The 20,844-nt window shown below is 34.5% G+C and overlaps 1 pseudogene; it reads right to left on the bottom strand.

Annotated features, from left to right (window-relative positions):
* Window positions 1-1,061: 1,061 nt before the first annotated feature.
* On the bottom strand, window positions 1,062-1,349 carry LOC138839683 (small ubiquitin-related modifier 2 pseudogene; annotated as a pseudogene).
* Window positions 1,350-20,844: the final 19,495 nt, after the last annotated feature.

Raw genomic sequence — 20,844 nt, 5'->3', positions numbered from 1 at the left:
ATTTTCAGTACAGTTTTCCTGTTGAAACCTTCAAAACAAGTGACTTCATTGCTGAAACCCTACCAACAGCAGCTAGTCATCTCACTTACATTAAAAGGGTTTTACAAGGATTTCAGAGTCTAGATTTTGGATGTTTTTGACATAGTTTCCTATCACTCTTCCCCTGGCTTATTTTTCTCTAACCATAGTGATCTCCTTGCTGACTCCACTAAAGCAGAGCTGGTTTTACCTCTTTAAAGTACTTTTGCTTTCCTCTGTAAAGCATTTTCTTCATTTAGTAATAAAATCTCTTTCTACCTATTTTCTTCAGGTTTAGCCAAAATACTACCTTTCCTGGAAGGCTTCTCTTAGCACTCTAGTATAATAAATTTAATCCTACTCCATTTATTCTAGTTTCCTTTCACTGTAGCACTTAATGTAACACATTCTACATTTTTTTTCATTTTAAACAAGAAGTTTATTTAAACAACAAGACGCTTGACTTGAAGGGAAAACTATCTAGGATTCTTTTTTTTAAGAGTAATTTACCCCTACTTAAAGACAGATTGCCCTACATGTAACAGCTATGTACAAAAAAGTTATAAAATTGTCCTTGGTTTTACAATGATAAATGAAAACCATAAAATTCTCCAGTCAAACAAGGTATGCAACGATTTGTGTTGTTTTTTTCTTTTTTTCTTTTGTTAAAACAGTGAGAGCAAAATAACTTACTGAAATATAAAGATAAAAGCTGAAGGAGCATGCCATGAATGGAGACGGGGGATATTTTCACAGGACCAGTATTTTTCCCCATCCCATCTCCATTTGATGTCAATCAAAATATACCATTGGCCATTTAGCTTAAAAGAAAAAAAAAAAGAAAAAGAAAAGCAATATGCTCGTGCACATATACCAGTTACTTTATGTACAATAAAGGAATGGGGAAGGGAAAAATGAAAGAATAGAGAGAACTATACTGTAGTAGTCAGGATGTGGTGGAACCAAATTGCAGTCTTCTAATTAAGAATGTATTCTTGGTCTATAAGAACAAAGTTCTGGAGCAAAGTAGCAGGTTCCCTTGTTTAGTAGACACCTCCTGTCTGCTGCTGGAACTCCTCAATTGTATCTTCATCCTCCATTTCCAACTGTGCAGGTGTGTCTGTGTCATTGATTGGCCACCCATCAAATCGGAATCCGACCTGCTTCATTGACAAACCCTGTCGTTCACAATAGGCTTCTGTTAGTTTACTAACTGGTGTGTGCCTCTTCATCTTAAACTGCACCACTGAACCATCCTGCCCCGCCACCTTCAAATTAATATGATCGTTGTTCTCAGACTTGACTCCTTCCTTGGGCTTTTCGTCGGCCATCGCGAGGGCCGGAGTCTCCTCAGATGCCGCTTCACAAAAGAGGTCCCCGGTCCGCACTGAACGAGCACACAGGCAGCCCACATTCTACATTTTAACTACATGTTACATTTACTGTCTATCTTGTCTTCACATTATAAGGCCTTCATATATTTATGATTGTTTTCTTCATTGAATTGAGCCATATTTGATACTTAATAAATACTGTTGTGAAAATCAACTAATAAGTTCAAGTTAGAGCAATTTTTCTATATCCAACTGCTCTGATTTCTGGGAAACACATAGAAAAGTGTCCATCCGAATTACTTGAGTGTTGGAGAATACTACTTCATGTTTTATTTCCTTAGATTTATATTTACTATGGGACCAATCTAGGTTCTGTTCGTAAGAAATGTTTTGTTAATGAGAAACAAAATTTCTTTGGAAAAATACACTTTATGAAGATACATTATTAATTTTCTTTCCTGTTTAGAAGATTCTTTTTCACATTATACAAAATTGTACAAATCAAGCCTGTTAAGAATTTATAGAGCTGTCTGGGCTAGTTTGAAGCAATTTTCTCTCATCACTCCTTTATTCTTATTCTCCCATTTGATATGGCAAATCGAATGAAAGAGCAGCTGGAGTTACAACCTGTAGGTAGATGTTTCACTAGTATCTTCATTAATCAGAGGTGTTCATGTATAATCATCCAGACAGAGGTCTTGTTATGATGCAAAGAAGGGTGTCTAAATCTGATAAATTAATATACTCAGGTACTGTCATTTCCCTTGAACTCTTTTTTGCCCTTAGAATACGATGGCATTTTGTACATTTGAGGTTTAGATATAAAGACAGAGGGAGAGAGGTAGGCAGGATATATTTCTTGTATAACATAAAACTTCTATTTTTGTGTTTCAATATTATAAAAATACTGAGATTGTTAATTTGTAATATCATTGTTATATCAGATATTTAGTTGTTAAGGAATTTCATTAGTTCCTGCAATGACAATTCTATTCCTATGATACATTTGCAATGATTTGCAACAAATCTATGTTTACATACACACTTTGATATTTCATATCTTCAACTATTTAAGATTTAGAATATTCACCTGATTTTTTTTTAATTTAAATTTTATTTTATTTTATTTGAGAACATACTGTACAGAGGGGTTACAATTACATTGGCAGGATAATGCATACATTTCTTACCAAGCATTGCAGCCTCCTCCTTTGTTTACCCTTCACCTCCCTTCCCAGCCTCCCCCCTCCCCCCCACCCAATCATACCCCCCTCCCCCCCCCCACACCGACATTGTAAAGCTTGCTTTGACATGACATTTTGTAATTCTTCTTGTTGCAACAGGTCCACCTGAATCCTTAAACGACTTGTTTGTCCCCATCTCCTCCACATGTTATACTGACATCAAATAAAGTGAAAGCGGGGGTTACACTGTATTCATCTGATTTTTAAAGAAGAAATTGTTTGCTTGTTTTTGTGACAATCTTGAGGGGCATGAACACAGGGCTTAGGCACTGTCGCTAGGCTTTTGTGCTCAAGGTTAGTAAACTACTACTTGAGCTACAGGTCTACTTCAGACTTTTTGGTAATCAATTGTAGATAAGAGTCTTATGGGCTTTCCTGTGTGGCTGGCTTCAAAGCTCTATCCTCCTATCTCAGCCTCCTGAGCATCTAGCATTATAGCTGTGAGCTACCAGCACCTGACTAAAATAGAAAGTGTTTATAAAAGATCAATCGGACACTTATTATTTCATTACTTTACTGACATTTCCATGTGGCCCTAAACGTTGCTTTTCTTTGGATTTTTCTTCATATTTTCTTGCAAATAAGAAAACACCCGTTTCCCATGATTAGATATTATTTTGTAAGAAACAGAAATCAATAAACTATTTATGAACTCATAGGCCACAAAATCAAGAGAAACTGTAGAGTAAATTTCATGTTTTTCATTTTTTACAGCACTTTTATATTTACCTCAATTATGTATCTCTGTCTCCTTGTACATCCCTTGCCCCCCTTTTTCTTTCACTTTCTTTCTGTAATGCATCTCCTATAATATCCCTAAGAGTATAGATGAACATCCTCTTGCAGATTCTTTTTATTTTTTATTCTTATTTATTTTTTAATATTTTTATTGTAAAGATACTGTACAGAGGGTCACAGTTACATGAGTAAGGTAATGAGTACATTTCCTATAAAGCTTTGTTATCCCCTCCTTTGTTTTACCCCTGCCATCCCTTCCCTCCCCACCTCCCCAACTCCTCCCTCCCCCAAGTAAACAGGTTGACCCATTGTAACAATGAGACATACAAGACATTTCGTTGAAAATGAACTTTGCAGATTTTTAAATGTAATCTAATGTGTAAATATGCTATGTTATATCTTAGGTCTTACCAGCTATACTATCTATATATTTTTAATTTTGAGTGATATGTACTTATTAGATTTATAGTCTTATCTTCATTTCTAAATTCAATCTCTAATTTTTAACCTGGAAATGTACAATTATTATACATTTTGCCACAATTTATTTTATTGTCCTTTATTGGAAATTTTGACCTGTGTAATAGCATACATTTTATGTCAGTGTAAAATTCTAAGATGTTAGTATTCTAATCTGGAAATATACTTGTCAATGTATGATTATAGATATTTTCTAGTTAAGGATTATTGGCATTTTTCCTTGCATTTAAGGAAAAAATATGTCAAATGCTTTGAGAAGTCATCCTTTAACCTCATGAATGAGAAAAGACCTGAAATGTGTCATAAGTTGGAATACAAATTTTATTTATATGCTTTATAATCTTCCAACTCTTACTAGGAGGAAAATCCACAGTACTTATGTATTTGTGTAATTTGTCTAAATGTTTGGAGCAATATTACTTTTAAAATTCATATGAGTGAATAAAAATAATACTTCACTTAATATAATTTTTTCCAAGTCTTTTCATTTCCTGACAAATGGGGAAGTGTCATTGTTTCTGATGGAGGCATAGAATTCCACTATATACACATATACAGATATAGATATAGATCTATCTATCTATTACACCCTGAATAGAATAGCAAAAACAGTCCTTAGCAGAAAGAACAGTGTTGGAGAAATATCAATATCAAATTTCAAACTCTACTACAAAGCCATAGTAATCAAAACAGCTTGTTACTGGCACAAGAACAGACCCGAGGACCAATGAAACCCTGAAATGAAACCACAGATCTATAGCCACCTAATCTTTGATAAGGGAGCTAAAAAATAGAATGGAAGAAAGACAGCCTCTTCAGCAAATGGTGCTGGCAAAATTGGTAAAACACCTGTAGAAAACTAAAGCTAGATCCATATATATCATCCTGCAGCAGAATCAACTCCAAATGGATCAAAGACCACGAAGTTAAATAAAGTGAAGTAAGCCATGCCAAAAGAAACATAGGTCCCATGGTTTCCCTTATTTGCAATAACTAGTATATGTCTGAGACAAGCAGAAACGATCAGATAAGTTCATGTTAGGTGAAATGAAACCCAAGATAAGGATTCAAATGGTTTTTCTTTCTTGCAATTGTTTCTAACATATTTATAAGATTATTTCTTTGTTGCTTTTTATGTCCCTCCCCCACGGTATAGCCCCTGTTTTCACTGTATTTGATGTTGGTATAATTTGGGAAAGGGAAGGGAAAAAACAATTGTTTAAATAGGGATACAGGTGGACCTATTTTTCACTGTATTTGATGTTGGTATAATTTGGGAAGAGGAAGGGAAAAAAAAAACAATTGTTTAAATAGGGATACAGGTGGACCCATTGCAACAATGAGATGTACAAGATGTTATGTCGAAAAGGAACTTTACAACTTTGGCACGGAGGGGGAGGATGGGGGGGCGGGGAGTGGGGTGGGGGTAGATGGGAAGGGATGGCAAGGGGAAACAAAGGAGGAGGCAACAATGCTTGATAAGAAATGTACTCGTTACCTTGCTCATGTAATTGTAACCCATCTCTATATGGTATTTTCACAATATAAATAAATAAATAAATAAATAAATAAACAAATAAAGCAGACACCCTGAAAACATTACAGAAAAGACCAGGAGACAGTCTAGGGCTCCTTGGCACAGGCCGAAATTTTCTTAATTAGCTTTTAAAAGAAAGTTTTAAGCATGTGATACTGTACTGTTAGCTGTAAGCAAAATGTCTTATGGAAGATTTCTAGAACTTTCTCAGCTTTCATAACTCAAACTATATATATATATATATATATATATATATATATATATATATATATATATATGCTGAATTGCAGCATCCCACTGCTCCTCCCACCAACCCCTGGCAACTATCATAGATCTATTTCTACCAGGTTGAGTATGTTAGATACCTCGTGTAAATATAATTATAGAGCATTTGGCTTCCCATTTCTGGTTTATTTCACTAAGTGTAGTGTCCTTCAGGTCCATTCAAAGCGTTGCATATGACACAAAATCTTTCTTTGATTTCAGGCTGGATAACATTCACTTGTATGCACATATCACAATGTCTTTAAAATTCATATGTTGCTGGACATTTAGGTTATTTTCTCTTCTTTGATATTGGGCAAATGGCGTGAATAAAAATTTCTTCAAAGAAGAGATATAAATATCCAAGTATATAAGTTGGTCAGTATCACTAATTATCATAGAAATGCAAAGTAAAAGCACAATAAAGAATTGAGGTTGTGTACTATGCAGAAGACCATGCCTTCAATAAGAAAAACAAGATGGTAGGGGAAAAACAGAGGAGGAGGCAACAATGTTTGATAAGAAATGTACTCATTACCTTGCTCATGTGATTGCAACCCCTCTGTACAGTATTTTCACAATAAAAACGTATTAAAAAAAGAAAAACACAATAAATAAATAAATAAAAACCCTGTGAAATGTCACCTCAAACATTTTGGGATATAACACATATTCCTTGTGAGTATATGAAAAAAATTAAGACATTTGTACATTATTGGTGGGAAAGTAAAATAGTGCAGGGCACCGTTACAGAAAATGGGATGTATATTCTTCACAAACTGATATAAATAGAACTACCATACAATACAATCCAGATCCAGTCATCTCACTTTTGGCTATATATCCAAAACTATTCAAAGTAGGCTCTCATACCTAATTTTCTATATTACAATGCCCATTAAAAATAACTTCTAAACCAGAAATTTGATACATTATTCCTTTTTAATTTTTATATTTTTATTGTAAGATATTGTACAGAGGGGTTACAGTTACATGAGAAAGGTAATGAGCACATTTCCTATAGATCATTGTTACCCCCTCCTTTGTTTTTCCCCTAGTATCCCTCCTCCTCCCCCCCCCCCCCGCTTTTAAATTTCTAACTTAAGTAGTTGTACAAAGCATTTGGTAGTTTCTCTTCTCTGTTTCTATAGTGAATTTTATCTTGGAGCTTAACATGTGTCTTTAGTATGAAGCAAAACAAAACCCATAAATGGACTATCTTATTTTTCTAGTCTAGGACTAGAGTGTGTTAACTTGTTAAGCTACACAATTTAGACTGGAATCCTATGGATATTGCAGGTTGTAATAGGAAATATATCAGAGGTCTGTGCTGTGAGTGTCTTCTGCTTTCATTACTCCACTCATTGAAGTTTCTCTCTATTCAAGGTTGAACTTGAGAGACAAGGTGGTAGATGTTTTGCGCTGAGCTCTCTTCTTTGTAAGGCCATGGTGTATCTCTCTGCCACATCCTCATACCATATTGCTTCAAAAACTTCATGACATAGCTATTTTTCTTGTGCTTTGGTAGTCTTTGTGGAGTGAGTTTTGCCAGTATCTTAGCTCAAACATCATTCTTCAACTATAGCTGTTGCTTTATAAGTAGTATGGGTATTTTTTGCCTGACACCTTTAATTTTATTTTGCAGAAATTTTACATGGGTAACATATATCATAAAAAGCATTGTTGCCCCATCTTTTGTTTCCCCTTCCCATCCCTTCCTTCCCCCATCCCTCCCACAGCCAAAGTTAGTATATGTCTGAGACAAGCAGAAACAGTCAGATAAATTGATGTTAGGTGAAATGAACCCCAAGACAAGTATTCAAATGTTTTTTTTCTGTCTTGAGATTATTTCTGTATATATAAATGATTCAGGTTGAGGGTTTTCTTCTCTGTGTTTTCTTTCAATAAAATGTCCTTGAGATTTAAATTCTCAATTTTAATGGTCTCTTTCAACTGCTCAATTTATTTGCCCATTTCTCAATAAATGGCCATTTAGATTGTTTCCATTTTTTAATTCTTTTTATAAAATTTTATTTTATTGTAAGGGTGATATAGAGGGTTTACAGGTACATAAGTTAGGTAAGTAATAAGTATATTTCTTGTCTAACATTATTATCCCCTCCCTTACAACACCCCCCCCACCCAACTTGTAAAGTTCAATTCCAACATTGTGTCTTGTTAGTATCGCTGTTGTATTAATTCAACCTTTGTCCTTTGTCTCCATATTTTGTTATTCCTTGTCCCTTCCCCAAATCAGATAACCACATATACAAGACACAGGGTATCAAAATCAAAACCAGTGACAACAAGGGATAATACAGCTAGTTGTTTTTATATTTTTAAGCATTTTTTCTATTATACTGTTACACAAATATAGAATTATTGCAAAGGTTATTTTTTGTTGGTGGTGGCCATAAGGCATGAATTCAGGACCTGGCCACTCTTTCTGTACTCTTTTGCTCAAGGCTAGCACTCTACCACTTTGAGTCACAGCTCTGCTTCCACTGTTGTAATGGTTAACTAGAGTCTCATGGGTGGGATTGCTGGTTCATAGGGGAGCTTTTTCCAGAGTAGTTGAACAAGTTTACATTCCCACCAACAGAGTACTAGCTTTCCCTTTTGGCCACATCCCTGCCAGCATCTGTTATTATTTGTTTTCTTGATAATGGCCATTCTAATTGGGGTGAGGTGGAATGTCAAAAGAATTTTGATTTGCATTCTTTTTATGTCCAGAGATGTTGAACATTTCTTCATGTATGTATTGGCCATTCTTATTTTCTCTCCAGAGAAGGCTCTTTCTAATTCTTTAATCCACTTATTAATGGTGTGGTTGTTTTATTGAGGATTTGATTTTGGGGGGTTTAATTTTTTGAGCTCTAAGTATATTTTTGATATGAGACCCTTCTGTCTCCTGGGCATTTACCCAAATGGTCACAAACAAGGCCACACTAAAGCTGCAAGCATGACTATGTTCATTGCAGAATTATTTACCATAGCTAAGTTATGCAATCAACCCAGGAGCCCCTCAGTAGATTAATGGATCAAAAAAGTATAGTATATATACACAATTACACAAAGGAATTCTATGTTTCCATCAAAAAGAATGACATTGCCCAATTTGTAAGGAATAGAAAGACTTAAAAAAAAACATATTAAGTGAAGTAAGCCAGACCCAAAGTATCATGGTTTCCCTCCATGGTTTCCCTCATTTGTAATTATTACTATATGCCTACTATAGTCCAGAAGAGGTTCACAATATCTCAATAGCTATGTACAATGACCATATTAAATGATTAAAAATGAAATTATCTCCACAATATGAAAACAAGAGGGTTTTTGTTGTGTTTTTCTATTATTTTAGTTTTTTTTGCAGTTATTTATTTTGTCTCATTTTCTTCTCTGGTTTATTCCCTGTGGTCGCTGTTTCTGATTTCGGTACCCTTTGTTTGAATATAAGTTTATCTGATTTAGAGAAGCAAAGGAGAATCACAGAAATGGTGAGACAAAGAGTGAACCAATACAATAGAGATACACACTAAACAGTATGTTGGAAATGAACTTTACAGCTTCGTGGAGGGAAGGATTCAGGGAAAGGGAAAGTGGGGGAAAAAGAGGGAGGGCATAGCTCTGTTTGAAAAGAAACTTAATTATTACCTTACTTATGTAAGAGTAACCCCTCTGTACATCATGTTTACAATAAAATATTAAAAAAATAAAAAATAAAGAGTTTCATGGGGACTTTTCTTCACTGACTGGCTTCAAAGAATGATCCTCAGATCTGTTTCCGGAGTGCCTAGGATTACAGGCATGAGCCATTGGTGCCCAACCAAGGTTATTAACTGATAGTTGAAATATTTCTGCCATTGATATATATGCTATTCCCTTGAGATTTTTCTGTCAAATTAATATGAATAATGTTGAACTATTTGGACACTGAGTTTATGTTCTTTTAGAAATTAATAAAAGTTTCAAAACAAAATGCAAGAGTGCAAATTTAAAGATGCCAAAGATTCAAAATTATGTTGTATCCATTAAAGTATATCTACTTAGAGAAGAGGACCTGATTTCCAGGTAGAAAATCAAATGCATTTTAAATTTCTTTTGAAAATAGAATTTTTGTTAAATTAAAATACATACAGAAAAGTGTATAGATTACAGTTTTAAATTTTCTTAAAAAGTGAACAAACTTATATAACTAACATTTGAAGTAAGAACCTGAACAGTACCACAGGGATGGATACTTAGGTATTTTTTCTTCTCACTGTCAAAATTAAACGTGAAATTTTCAACATTACAGTAATATGTTATATCAATGAAAGAAGTGTTGCCATGTTTAGGTATAAGGATATGTCCTACATATTACAAAGAAACAAATCAGTGATATATAAATAATTCATAAATTTTATTCTATTTAAGTGAAAGTCAGAAACAGGGAAAAGGTAGTTATAGTTTTAGAAAATATACTAAAATGTAATTCTGTCATAATTCAAGCAACAATAAATGGATACATCTCTTCTTGGATTTTCAACTTCTTTGTTATGTTTCTATGTTTTTATATATTTTTGTATAATTTTTATTGTAAAAATACTGTACAGAGGGGTTACAGTTACATGAGTAAGGTAATGAATACATTTCCTATTGAGCATTGTTACCTCTTCCTTTGTTTTTCCCCTACCATCCATTCCCTTCCCACATTCCCAACCACTCCCTCCCCCCCATCAATGTTGTAAATTTCATTTTCAACATACTGTCTTGTACATCTTATTGTTAAAATGGGTCCACCTATATCCTTATTTTAGCATTTTGTTATTTCCCTTCCGCTATCCAAGTTAGAAAATGTTTCTACAAGATTCAGGGCACCAGAATCAAATACAGTGAAAACAGGGGTTATATCGTGGAGGAAGAACATACAAAAGAAACAAAAAAATCACATGTTACATTATAAGTACATTAAAAACAACAGCAAGAAAACCTCGTGTCTCTATCTTGGATTTCATTTTGTTTAACATCAACTTACATGGTCATATGTACATAGCTTTTGACCACTTCTGCTTGTCCTAGAAATTTACTAGTTGTTGCAAGAAACCATGGGACCTATGTTTCTTGGGCCTGGATTACTTCACTTAATATAATTTTTTCCAAGTCTTTCCATTTCATAACAAATGGAGCAGTGTCATTCATTCTGATGGAGGCATAGAATTCATATATATATATATAGATATAGATATAGATATAGATATATCTATATATATATATCACATTTTCTTGATCCATTCATCAACTGGCCTGATTTCATATCTTAGCTATGGTAAATAATGCTGCAATAAACACAGTTATGCTGGTAGCTTTAGGATGGCCTTGTTTGTGATCGTTTGGGTAAATGCCCAACAGCGAGATTTCTGGGTCATAGGGGAGCTCTACGTGGAATCTTTTGAGGAACCTCCATACTGCTTTCCAAAGTGTTTGAGCAAGTTTACACTCCCACCCACATGGAGTATAGTTCCCTTTTGGCCATATTCCCTACAGCATCTGTTATTATTAGATTTTTTAAGTTTTTTATTGTAACAATTCTGAGTAAAATAATGAGTCCATTTTTTTATCGAGCATTGTTACTTTCTCCTTTGCTTTGCCCCTACCATCCCTTCCTTCCTCACCTCCCTACTCCTCCTTCCCTCCCACAAGTTGTGAAGTTCGTTTTCAACTTGGTGTCCTGTACACCTCATTTTTACAAAGGTCATCCTGTATCATTATTTCAGCATTTTAGTGAAGTACGCCAGGCCCAAAGAAACATATGTCCCATGGTTTCGTTTATTTGCAATAACTAGTACAAGTGTAGGACAAGCAGAAATGGTCCAAAGCTATGTACATATGAAAATAAAAGATGATGTTAAGTGAAATGAACCCCACGATAGGGACACAAGTGTTTTATTTTTCTTTCTTGTTATTGTTTTTAACTTATTTAAAATGTACTATGTGATTTTTTTTTTGTTTGTTTCTCTTGTTCTTCCCCCACGCTATAAGCCCTGTTCTCACTGTATTTGATGTCGGTGCCCTGCATCTTGTATATACATTTTTCTAATTTGGGAAAGGGAAGGGAAAAAGGTTTCTTAATTATAGCCATTCTCCCTGGGGTGAGGTGGAATCTCAATGTTGTCTTGGTTTGCATTCGATTTATGGCTAGAGAAATTGAGCATTTCTTCATGTGTCTATTGGACATTCTTATTTCCTCTTCAGAGAAGTTTCTCTTTAAGTCTTTAGCCCACTTATTAAGTGGGCAGTTGTTTCTTTGAGGATTTGTTGTTAGGGTTTTTAATTTTTTGAGTTCTCAGTATAGTTTAGATATGAGACCTTTGTCTGTTGTATGGCTAGTGAAGATCTTCTCCCAATCCATAGGCTTTCTATTGATCTTGCTAGCTATGTCCTTTGCCATGCAGAAGCTCTGCAATTTCATGCAATCCCATTTGTCCAACCTTTCTTTGATTTGTTGTGTTTCTGGGTCTTTATTAAGAAAATTTCAGCCTGTGCCAAGGAGCTCTAGAATTTCTCCTATTTTTCCTGTAATGTTTTCAGGGTGTCTGCTTTGACTCCGAGGTCTTTGATCCATTTGGAGTTGATTCTGGCGCAGGGTGATATAATATGATCTAGCTTTATTTTTCTACAGGTGTTTAACCAATTTTGCCAGCACCATTTACTGAAGAGGCTGTCTTTCTTCTATTCTGTTTTGGTTTTTTTTAGCTCTCTTATCAAAGATTAGGTTGCTATAGGTCTGTGGGTTCATTTCTGGGTCTTCAGTTCTATTCCATTGGTCCTCAGGTCTGTTTTTGTGCCAGTACCAAGCTGTTGTGATTACTAAAGGTATCGATATTTTTTGTCTTTTTTTAAATTGTGAAAATGCCATATAGAGGGGTTACAACTACAGGGGCAAGGCAATGAGTACATTTCTTATCAAGCATTGTTTTTTGAGGGTTTTATACCCTGCTACTTTGCCATAGTTTCAGATAAGCTTTAGTAATTTGGGGGTGGTGTCCACTGGGTTCAGACATATTGCAAATAAGGGAAACCATGGGACCTATTTTTCTTTAGGCCTGGCTTACTTCACTTAATATAATTTTTTCCAAGTCTTTCCAAGTCATTCTTTCTCATGGAGGCATAGAATTCCATTACATATACATACATACATACATATATATATATATATATATATATATATCACATTTTCTTGATCCATTCATCTACTGAGTGGCATCTGGGTTGGTTCCATATCTTACCTATGGTAAATAATGCTGCAATAAACATAGTTGTGCTGGTAGCTTTAGTATGGTCTTGTTTGTGATCATTTGGGTAAATGCCCAAAAGTAGGATTGCTGGTTCACAGGGGAGCTCTATGTGGAGTCTTTTGAGGAACCTCCACACTACTTTCTAAAGTGGTTGAACAAGTTTACATTCCCACCAACAATGCAACAGGGTTCCCTTCTGTCCACATCCCCTCCAGCATCTGTTGTTATTAGAGTTATTGATTATCACCATTCTAACTGGGGTGAGGTTGTATCTCCATGTTGTTTTGATTTGCATTGCTTTTATGGCTAAGGAGATTGAGTGTTTCTTCATGTGTCTATTAAATGAACTCCAAGATAAGGACTCAAATGTTTTTTCTTTCTTGCTATTGTTCCTAGCATGTTTATAAGATGATTTCTTTGTTGCTTTGTATGTCCCTCCCCCACGGTATAGCCCCTGTTTTCACTGTGTTTGATGTTGGTATAATTTGTGGAGGGGAAGAGAAAAAAATTGGTTAAATAGGGATACTGGTAGACCCATTGCAACAATGAGATAAACTTTACAACTTTGGCCGAGGGTGGAGGGGTGGGAGATAGGAAGGGATGGTAGGGGGAAACAAAGGAGTTGGCAACAGTGCTTGATAAGAAATGTACTCATTACCTTGCTCATGTAATTGTAACACCTGATTAAGGTATTTTCACAATAAAAAAGGGAACAAAAAGAATAGAGAGTATTAACTCATGCATGTTATCACAGCTACTAAGGAAGTAAAAATAATAGGATCTTGGTCTAATGCTGGCCCCAGGAAAAGAACTTATCTAAGAAACAAATTGAAGCTCAAATGGCTAGAGGCTAGGTTCAATTGGTATACTGATTATGTAGCAAGCTTGAGTAGGTTCTGAGCTCAAACCTAAGTACTACTAAGAATATCTTAGCTAGTTTCATCCTTTGCATTTAACTGGAGCTGTACTGAATTTACAGGCCAAACTTTGGGAAAATTATATCTGTTCATTAATATACCTTTGAATTTCTTAACCTGGAACATATTTCCACGTATTTGTATCCATTCTATTTATTCTGAATAGTATTTTAAGTTTTTGTCATATAGACATTACATATTTTTGATAGAAACTTAGATAATGGTATTTATGTTTCCAAGTGTCATGAAAAATAACTTCATCATTTGTCTCTCATTGAAATGTACACATATACTTCAAGGCTTTATATTGACATCTTATCCTGTTTATGTTATAAATTAATTTTGAAAAACATTTTTAATTTTCTGCATTTCTAATTATGCTAGCTACAGATAAGATTTTCCTGCCTCTTCTCTAATTTTTAAACTTGTCCTTGTTTTTGTTTTATAAAGAAAAAAATCATAACAAGTCAATTTCATGAAGTATAAAAAGTGTTTTAGTTTTTTAGTACTTGATGTTCACAAAATAAGAAACTTGTTTTATTCTATTAGCAAATAGTTTATATCATAAATTTTCATTAATGATACTGACTTTTACCAAGTTCTTTTTCAAGATCCTATGATAATCACAGGATGTCCTTTTTGTTTTTTTTTCTAATGTGAACTGTGTTGTTAAATTTGTGGTCTATTGAGTTTTACATAGAGACTTGAAACTTTGATCATGAAAGAAATTGGCCTTATATTTTCCTTTGTGTGTGTGTGTGTGTGTGTGTGTGTGTGTGCACGCGCGCGCGCGTGCGCACATGCGTGCACACATGCATGCACAGGTTCAGCAGCTTGAACTCAGGACCTAGGGGCTATCCCTGAGCTGATTTGCTCAAATTCAGTATTCTGCTACTTGAGCCTACTTTTGGCTTTTTAGTGGTTAATTGGAGATTAGAGTCTCACAGACTCTCCAGCCTAGCCTGGCTTCAAACTGTGTGTCATCCTCAGATCTCAGCTTCCTGAGAAGGTAGGGTTATAGATGTGGGGTAGTGGTATGGCCATTTGTGAGGATTTTGAGTTATATAGTCGTATCAAAAAGGATGAAAATGTGTCTCTCTACCATATTCTCATTATCTTGATGAGTGTGGATAATGTGTGTTACTTTTTTCATAAATATTGGGTAGAGTAATCATTAATAAAATTTAATCTAGAAATTTCTTTGTACAGTCTTTAATTCCAGACTAAAATTTTATAATAGACATGAGACTATTATAATTTTGTATTTATGTTTCACTAGTTATAGTTTTCTGAAAATATCACCTCATAATAATAACAATATTTTGAGCTCAACTTATTCGAAGATCGTTTTCATTTTTTAACTTGGTAGAATATTTATATGCCATTTTCACTCCTAATTTGGTTATTATGCCTTGAATTTTTTTGTTTTAAGATGAAATGTTTCTTTGTAGTCAGTATATTTCTTTCAGATTGTTGTCATTGATTTGACTTAGTACTTAAACCATTATGTACTTAAATGTGGGTTTCTTCATATTTGCTATGTTTATAGTCTTCTTTAAACTTGTATTTTTTATATCATTAACACATTTTGGAAAAAAATCTTACCTCTTCTTTTGCAATATTGCTCAGGACTTTCTTCTCCTCTCCCCTACATGGCTCCCTGTGCATTATGCTAGCCATTTCATTGGGCCCCATGAGTCTCAGTATCATTTATGCATTTTTCACTATTTTGTTTTCTATTTCAACCTGACCTATTTGCACAATAATGTCAACCAATGGAAATAGGATGATGTTTTTTTCTGTTGTTCTATATTTTTCTGTTGGTCTTGATTTGAGGGATACTTGCATTTCTTTTGAAGATATTGAACTAAGTCTGCTAGGTTGCTATATAATGACAATTTTCTCTAGAGAAAGTTTAATTTATATACTCTTGTAAACTAAAGTTAGATGATCTTAAATAATGAATCTTTCTCTGTGTGTGCTAGTCCTGGGGCTTGAATTCTGAACCTAGGCACTGTCTCTGAGCTTCTTTTACTCAAGTCTAGAAGTTAACCACTTGAGCCAGACTCCCACTTCCAGAGTTTTTGGTGGTTAATTGGAGATAAGAGTCTCATGGACTTTCTTGCCCTGGCTGGCTTTGAAGTGTGATCCTCAGATGTCTTCATCCTGAGTAGCAAAGATTACAAATATGAGCCACCAGTGCCCAGTCTAATTTTAATTCTTAACTATTCCTCAGGATTTATCCGCTTATCCAGTCTTGGATAACTACTTAACAGGCTGAGATCCAGAAGATGATAGGTCAAAGCCAGCTCAAGCAGAAAGTTCTGTAACCAATATAACCAACATCAAGGAGGATAGGAGGCCTGACACAAATCATAGAGCATAGCTGAATAAGGATGAGGATCTGGACACCAGACTGTTGAATCTTTCACTATTCAGCTTTTAGCTACTTTCTTTCTACTTAGTTTTTCTGGTTGTTGTTTTTTTTTTACCTAAAATCAGTTGAATAATTTAGCTAGTGCCTTCAAGTAAAACCTGAGTTCCTTCTCTGCCCCTTCTATTTCATTTGGGATGCTAGGCTATCAAGTCCTGACTGTCTTGGCAGCTACAAACTTCCATTTTTGTCTTTTCTGGTTTGTGGGATTACTGAAACTTTTTTCTGCCTCAAAGCAATATCTCTTGACTAGAATTGCAGCAAATTGCTCTATGTCAAGAACTGGCAAATATTCATGGGAAAATTTAACTCAGAGTCTATCTATGCTTTTCTTCTCTGCAGCTCATTTCTTTTGAAGAACTTGCCTCTTTAAGCTCTGCAGGATTTAATTGTAATCTGATTAGATGTCTTTGAACATGTATGTTTGAATGTCTTTTTAAAAATATGACTCATGATGATGTTTTATGAGAGTAACAAGCTACTTCATTACAGTCAGAAGTAAAAATCTCTCTCGCTCTGATATTTTTGATACTGCTCCATCAGACAATAGAAATAATAGTCATTATATACACACTTTCAAATCCTATATCAGAATCAACAACTTGAGCATGTAAACTCCTAGGAAAGAACTGGAAGGAAGAATGACTTAAAGTGATTAGATAGCCTTCACCTGTGTTCATAATCTTCCTACCCCAGCAGGACTTTACTGTTGTCCACACTTCAGACAGCAGCTCTGCAGGCCATACTATTTATTTGTGCCACTTCTTAGATGGAGGAGCATGTTAAAATTGTCCCAAGGCAATGAGAGGTAGCAGCAGGGCAGAATTTTTAATTCCTTTACTCCAACCTTGTTCTTGCACAGTCTATTCAGCTTCTTCATCAGCTAAGCTCCTTAAAGGAAGATAACTGTAGATCCCCTGGAGAAGGGACCCTGCTACCTTGTCAAAATTTATATCATTAATCTTCCTCTCTGCTTTTTCCAAAGATATCTGTGGCCTATTACTAGAGTGACTGTACATTGGGGAAATTGAAATAATGAGCTGTTTCACAATTACTGGACACTGACTGAACTAACTAATTACAGAAGGCTCAAAATATCACTGTGGTCCACCAGAATAGAGTCTATGGGGGTTAGGTAACAAATGAAATTTCAACTCAAATATTTCTCACCTTGGTTCCAGCACATAGCAAAATCCATTCTGTAACTATTTACATGTTTCTGAAATGCATAATTTTAATATTTATAGTCATCATTTGACAAAATCCAAATGTACTTTTCTTAAAACTGTGATATGAAGGATAGTGTTGGTAAAAATATTACATATGAACTCTAATAGAATTAATGTTAACTTTGTAGGAAAATAGTGGGAAAGAATTCTAAGGTTCTAATAATGTCCAGTAAAGAAGCAATCATCCATCACAGGGTTTACTGAGGATAATGGAAATTTCACTATGGTAAATAGTGCTACTAATGAACATGGTTGTGTTAGTGGTTTTACTGTAACCTAGTTTGTAATCATTTAGATAAATGTCCAAGAATAGAATTGCTGGATCATATGGATAGTTGTCTTTTTAGTTTTGTAGGACCCTCCATACTACTTTCCAGATTTCTCTTTTGCCCATATCCACACCAACATCTGTTATTCTTTGTATTCTTGATGACAGCCATCCTAACTGAGGTGAATTGGAATACCATAATGAATAGTAGCACTATTTACAATAGCCAAGGGATGAGCCCATATAAATATATGTGTATATGTATATGTATGTATATACATAATAGAATTTTATTAATCAATTAGAAAGAGGGATATTGCATCATTTACAAAGAAATGGAAGGGCTTGGAAAAATTATGCAAAGTGAAGTTAGTTAGACCCAGAAAAAAGCTAGAATTAGTTTATAAGTATATAAGTAAACACTTTGGGTGGTAAGAAAGTGTATATAGTGTTTTATCTGAAATATGGTAGATTCAGGGGAGAACCCAAACAGTGTAATTCCTTAGAAAGGCAAAATCATGGTTCAACAAACTAAACACCAAGAAACAGGTGCTTATAGGGGGGTGTGATATGGTCAAGGGGTAGACAAATGAAGAGAAGAAAGGAATAGAATGTGGTCAAAATTCAATGTATATCCTATGACATACATAAGGAGGGATAAGTGAGAAGGTTGGAAAGGGTAGCATCCATCAAGATGCATTGTCTTCATAAGCTGCTTTGTTGAATGGCAACTCCTGTGTATAACTAATAAGGTGCATAGTATCAAGCATAGGAATGAACATTAACCAAAGACTTTGCATCTCATTCTGAGGATACATTATCTTGTAGAAAAACAAAAAATATGAGAATGGTTAATTTGTGTGTGTGTGTGTGTGTGTGTGTGTGTGTGTGTGTGTGTGTGTGTGTGTGTGTGTGCGTGTGTGTGTGTGTGTGTGTGTGTGTGTGTGTGTGTGTGTGTGTGTTTACTGGGGCTTGTACTCACAACCTGGGTGCTGACTCTTAGCTTTTATCCCAAGGCAAGCAATCCACCACTTTGAACCACAGCATCATTTGCAGATTTTCTGCAAAGATAATTGGAAATCAGTCTTTTGAACTCTCCTGCCTAGGCTGGCTTCAAACTGTCATCCTCAGATCTCATCGTCATGAGCAGCTAGGATTTCCAGGTATGAACCATGGGTGCTTGGTTGTCATGGTTAATGTTTATGTGTCAATTTGGCTAGCATAGAACATAAAAACACTAATCTATAGAGATTTGGTATTAATATCTGTAGTCAATCTACTTTAAGGAAAGGAGATTTTGCATGGTAATTTGGATACATCTCATCCAATTAATTAGAAGTTCTTAGAAACAAAATTAATTTTTCACTGAAATTTTGTACTAATGAGAGAGAGGAGAGAGTGTAGGAGGTGAATATGGTTAAAATAGTTGATGTATATGAATGAAAATGGAATAATGAAGCTCATTTAAATTGGTTTGGGAAGGGAGTAGAAGGAGGGACAATGGTACAGGGGTAATTCTGATCAAGTTACATTGTGTATACATAGAGAAGCCAAAATGAAATCCCCTCATTAATTCTAATACAAAATATGGGGAGTAAAACCCTGCAATATCAACTTCTGCTTAAGACTTTTCAGACCTGCTGCCTGCTCAACAAATATACTTTCCAGCCCCCATAATCATTAGCTTAAATTCCTTTACATCTGTTTTATATCCATCTATCATCCATTGTTTATTTGTTTGTCTGTACATCTATATATCTATCTGTTCATCTATCTCTATATGTATTTACCTATTCATTTATTAGCTTACACACCGGATAAAAAATACTGATTATGTGACTCTAAAAATTTTGAATTGTTATAGTAAATATAAGATGCCTCTTAATATTATGTGTTGTATAATATTATTTTCTGGAACTTGGGGCTATTTTCCTCCACGGAGAGAATGAGAGTGTACAAAAGTCTTGAATTGTCGAGCAATGGTGGCTAATGCCTATAATCCTACTCAAGAGGCTGAGATCTGAACATCATGGTTTGAAGCTAGCCCTGGCAGGAAAACTCCATGAGACTCTGATGATCTATTAATCACCAAAAAACTAGATCTGGAGTTGTGACACCCCCCCCCCAAACACACACACAACTAGAACTTAGTGGAAAATTGTACTTTAATTAAAAAATATATTACTCTTTTCTGTCATTCTTTCTGAATGAAAAAAATGTGAAGCAGTTAGATATATCAGATGCTTATAACTTAAAAATCATGGAGGGATCTATTATTTAGAGACTTCATTGATTTCAGATAAGGCAGAGTAGACATATGGACATTGCAAAGAATTTTTCACTCTATATCATGGAATATAAATTTTGTTAATTCTACTTTGAAATTTTGAAGATTATAAAGTTAAAGAAGAAAAATATTATCAATCAGTTTATTATGTTAATTAGGTTATATTTTTCCTTTCTTTTCATTGAATTATGTTACACCTCTTAGTTAATTGTACTTGTTTTCCTGATAGTTAAATTTTGTTATCAAATAGTATAAATTAATTATGCAGATAGAAAATTTACTCCTTTTCTCACTGTATACTCTAGTAAAAGTTATCCGAATTATTAGGATAATTTTTCATTTAAAACTCTTTAAATTCATTTGATAATTTTAAAATATAATATTGAAAATTTAAAAAGGAGATCAACAATGACCACAATGACTAAAGCTTTATGATTTTGCACATTACTTTAAGCCCTTTTCTATAATACATGATAACTGTAACTTCATTTGCTATATGTATACTATACTTTTATATATTTACATGATCTATAATTGTTAAAATAAGGCTCCATGAACAGGAATAGGTGAGAGAGGAGAGAGAGGGCACACTCAATAATGGGAAGCCACATCATGCAATTAATTTAACTGGATGAATTAAAGAAAATTTATTATGTTGTTGTATGTGACATATTGTGTCATTTCACATGCCTATTGATTACTTTTGAATTCTATGCAAGTTAGATTGTGCCATATGATAAGGAGGAAGAGCAAATGACTACTCTCATCAGAAACTCAAATATAATGCTTTAAATATAGAAAAAAGAAGCAAGAGAGT

The sequence above is a fragment of the Dipodomys merriami genome, unplaced genomic scaffold, assembly GCF_024711535.1.
Source record: "Dipodomys merriami isolate MVZ:Mamm:240054 unplaced genomic scaffold, mDipMer1.0.p SCAF_3, whole genome shotgun sequence".
Taxonomy (NCBI): Eukaryota; Metazoa; Chordata; class Mammalia; order Rodentia; family Heteromyidae; genus Dipodomys; species Dipodomys merriami.
The sequence above is the reverse complement of the archived record's forward strand: the minus strand, read 5'-3'. Positions and strand labels throughout refer to the sequence as shown.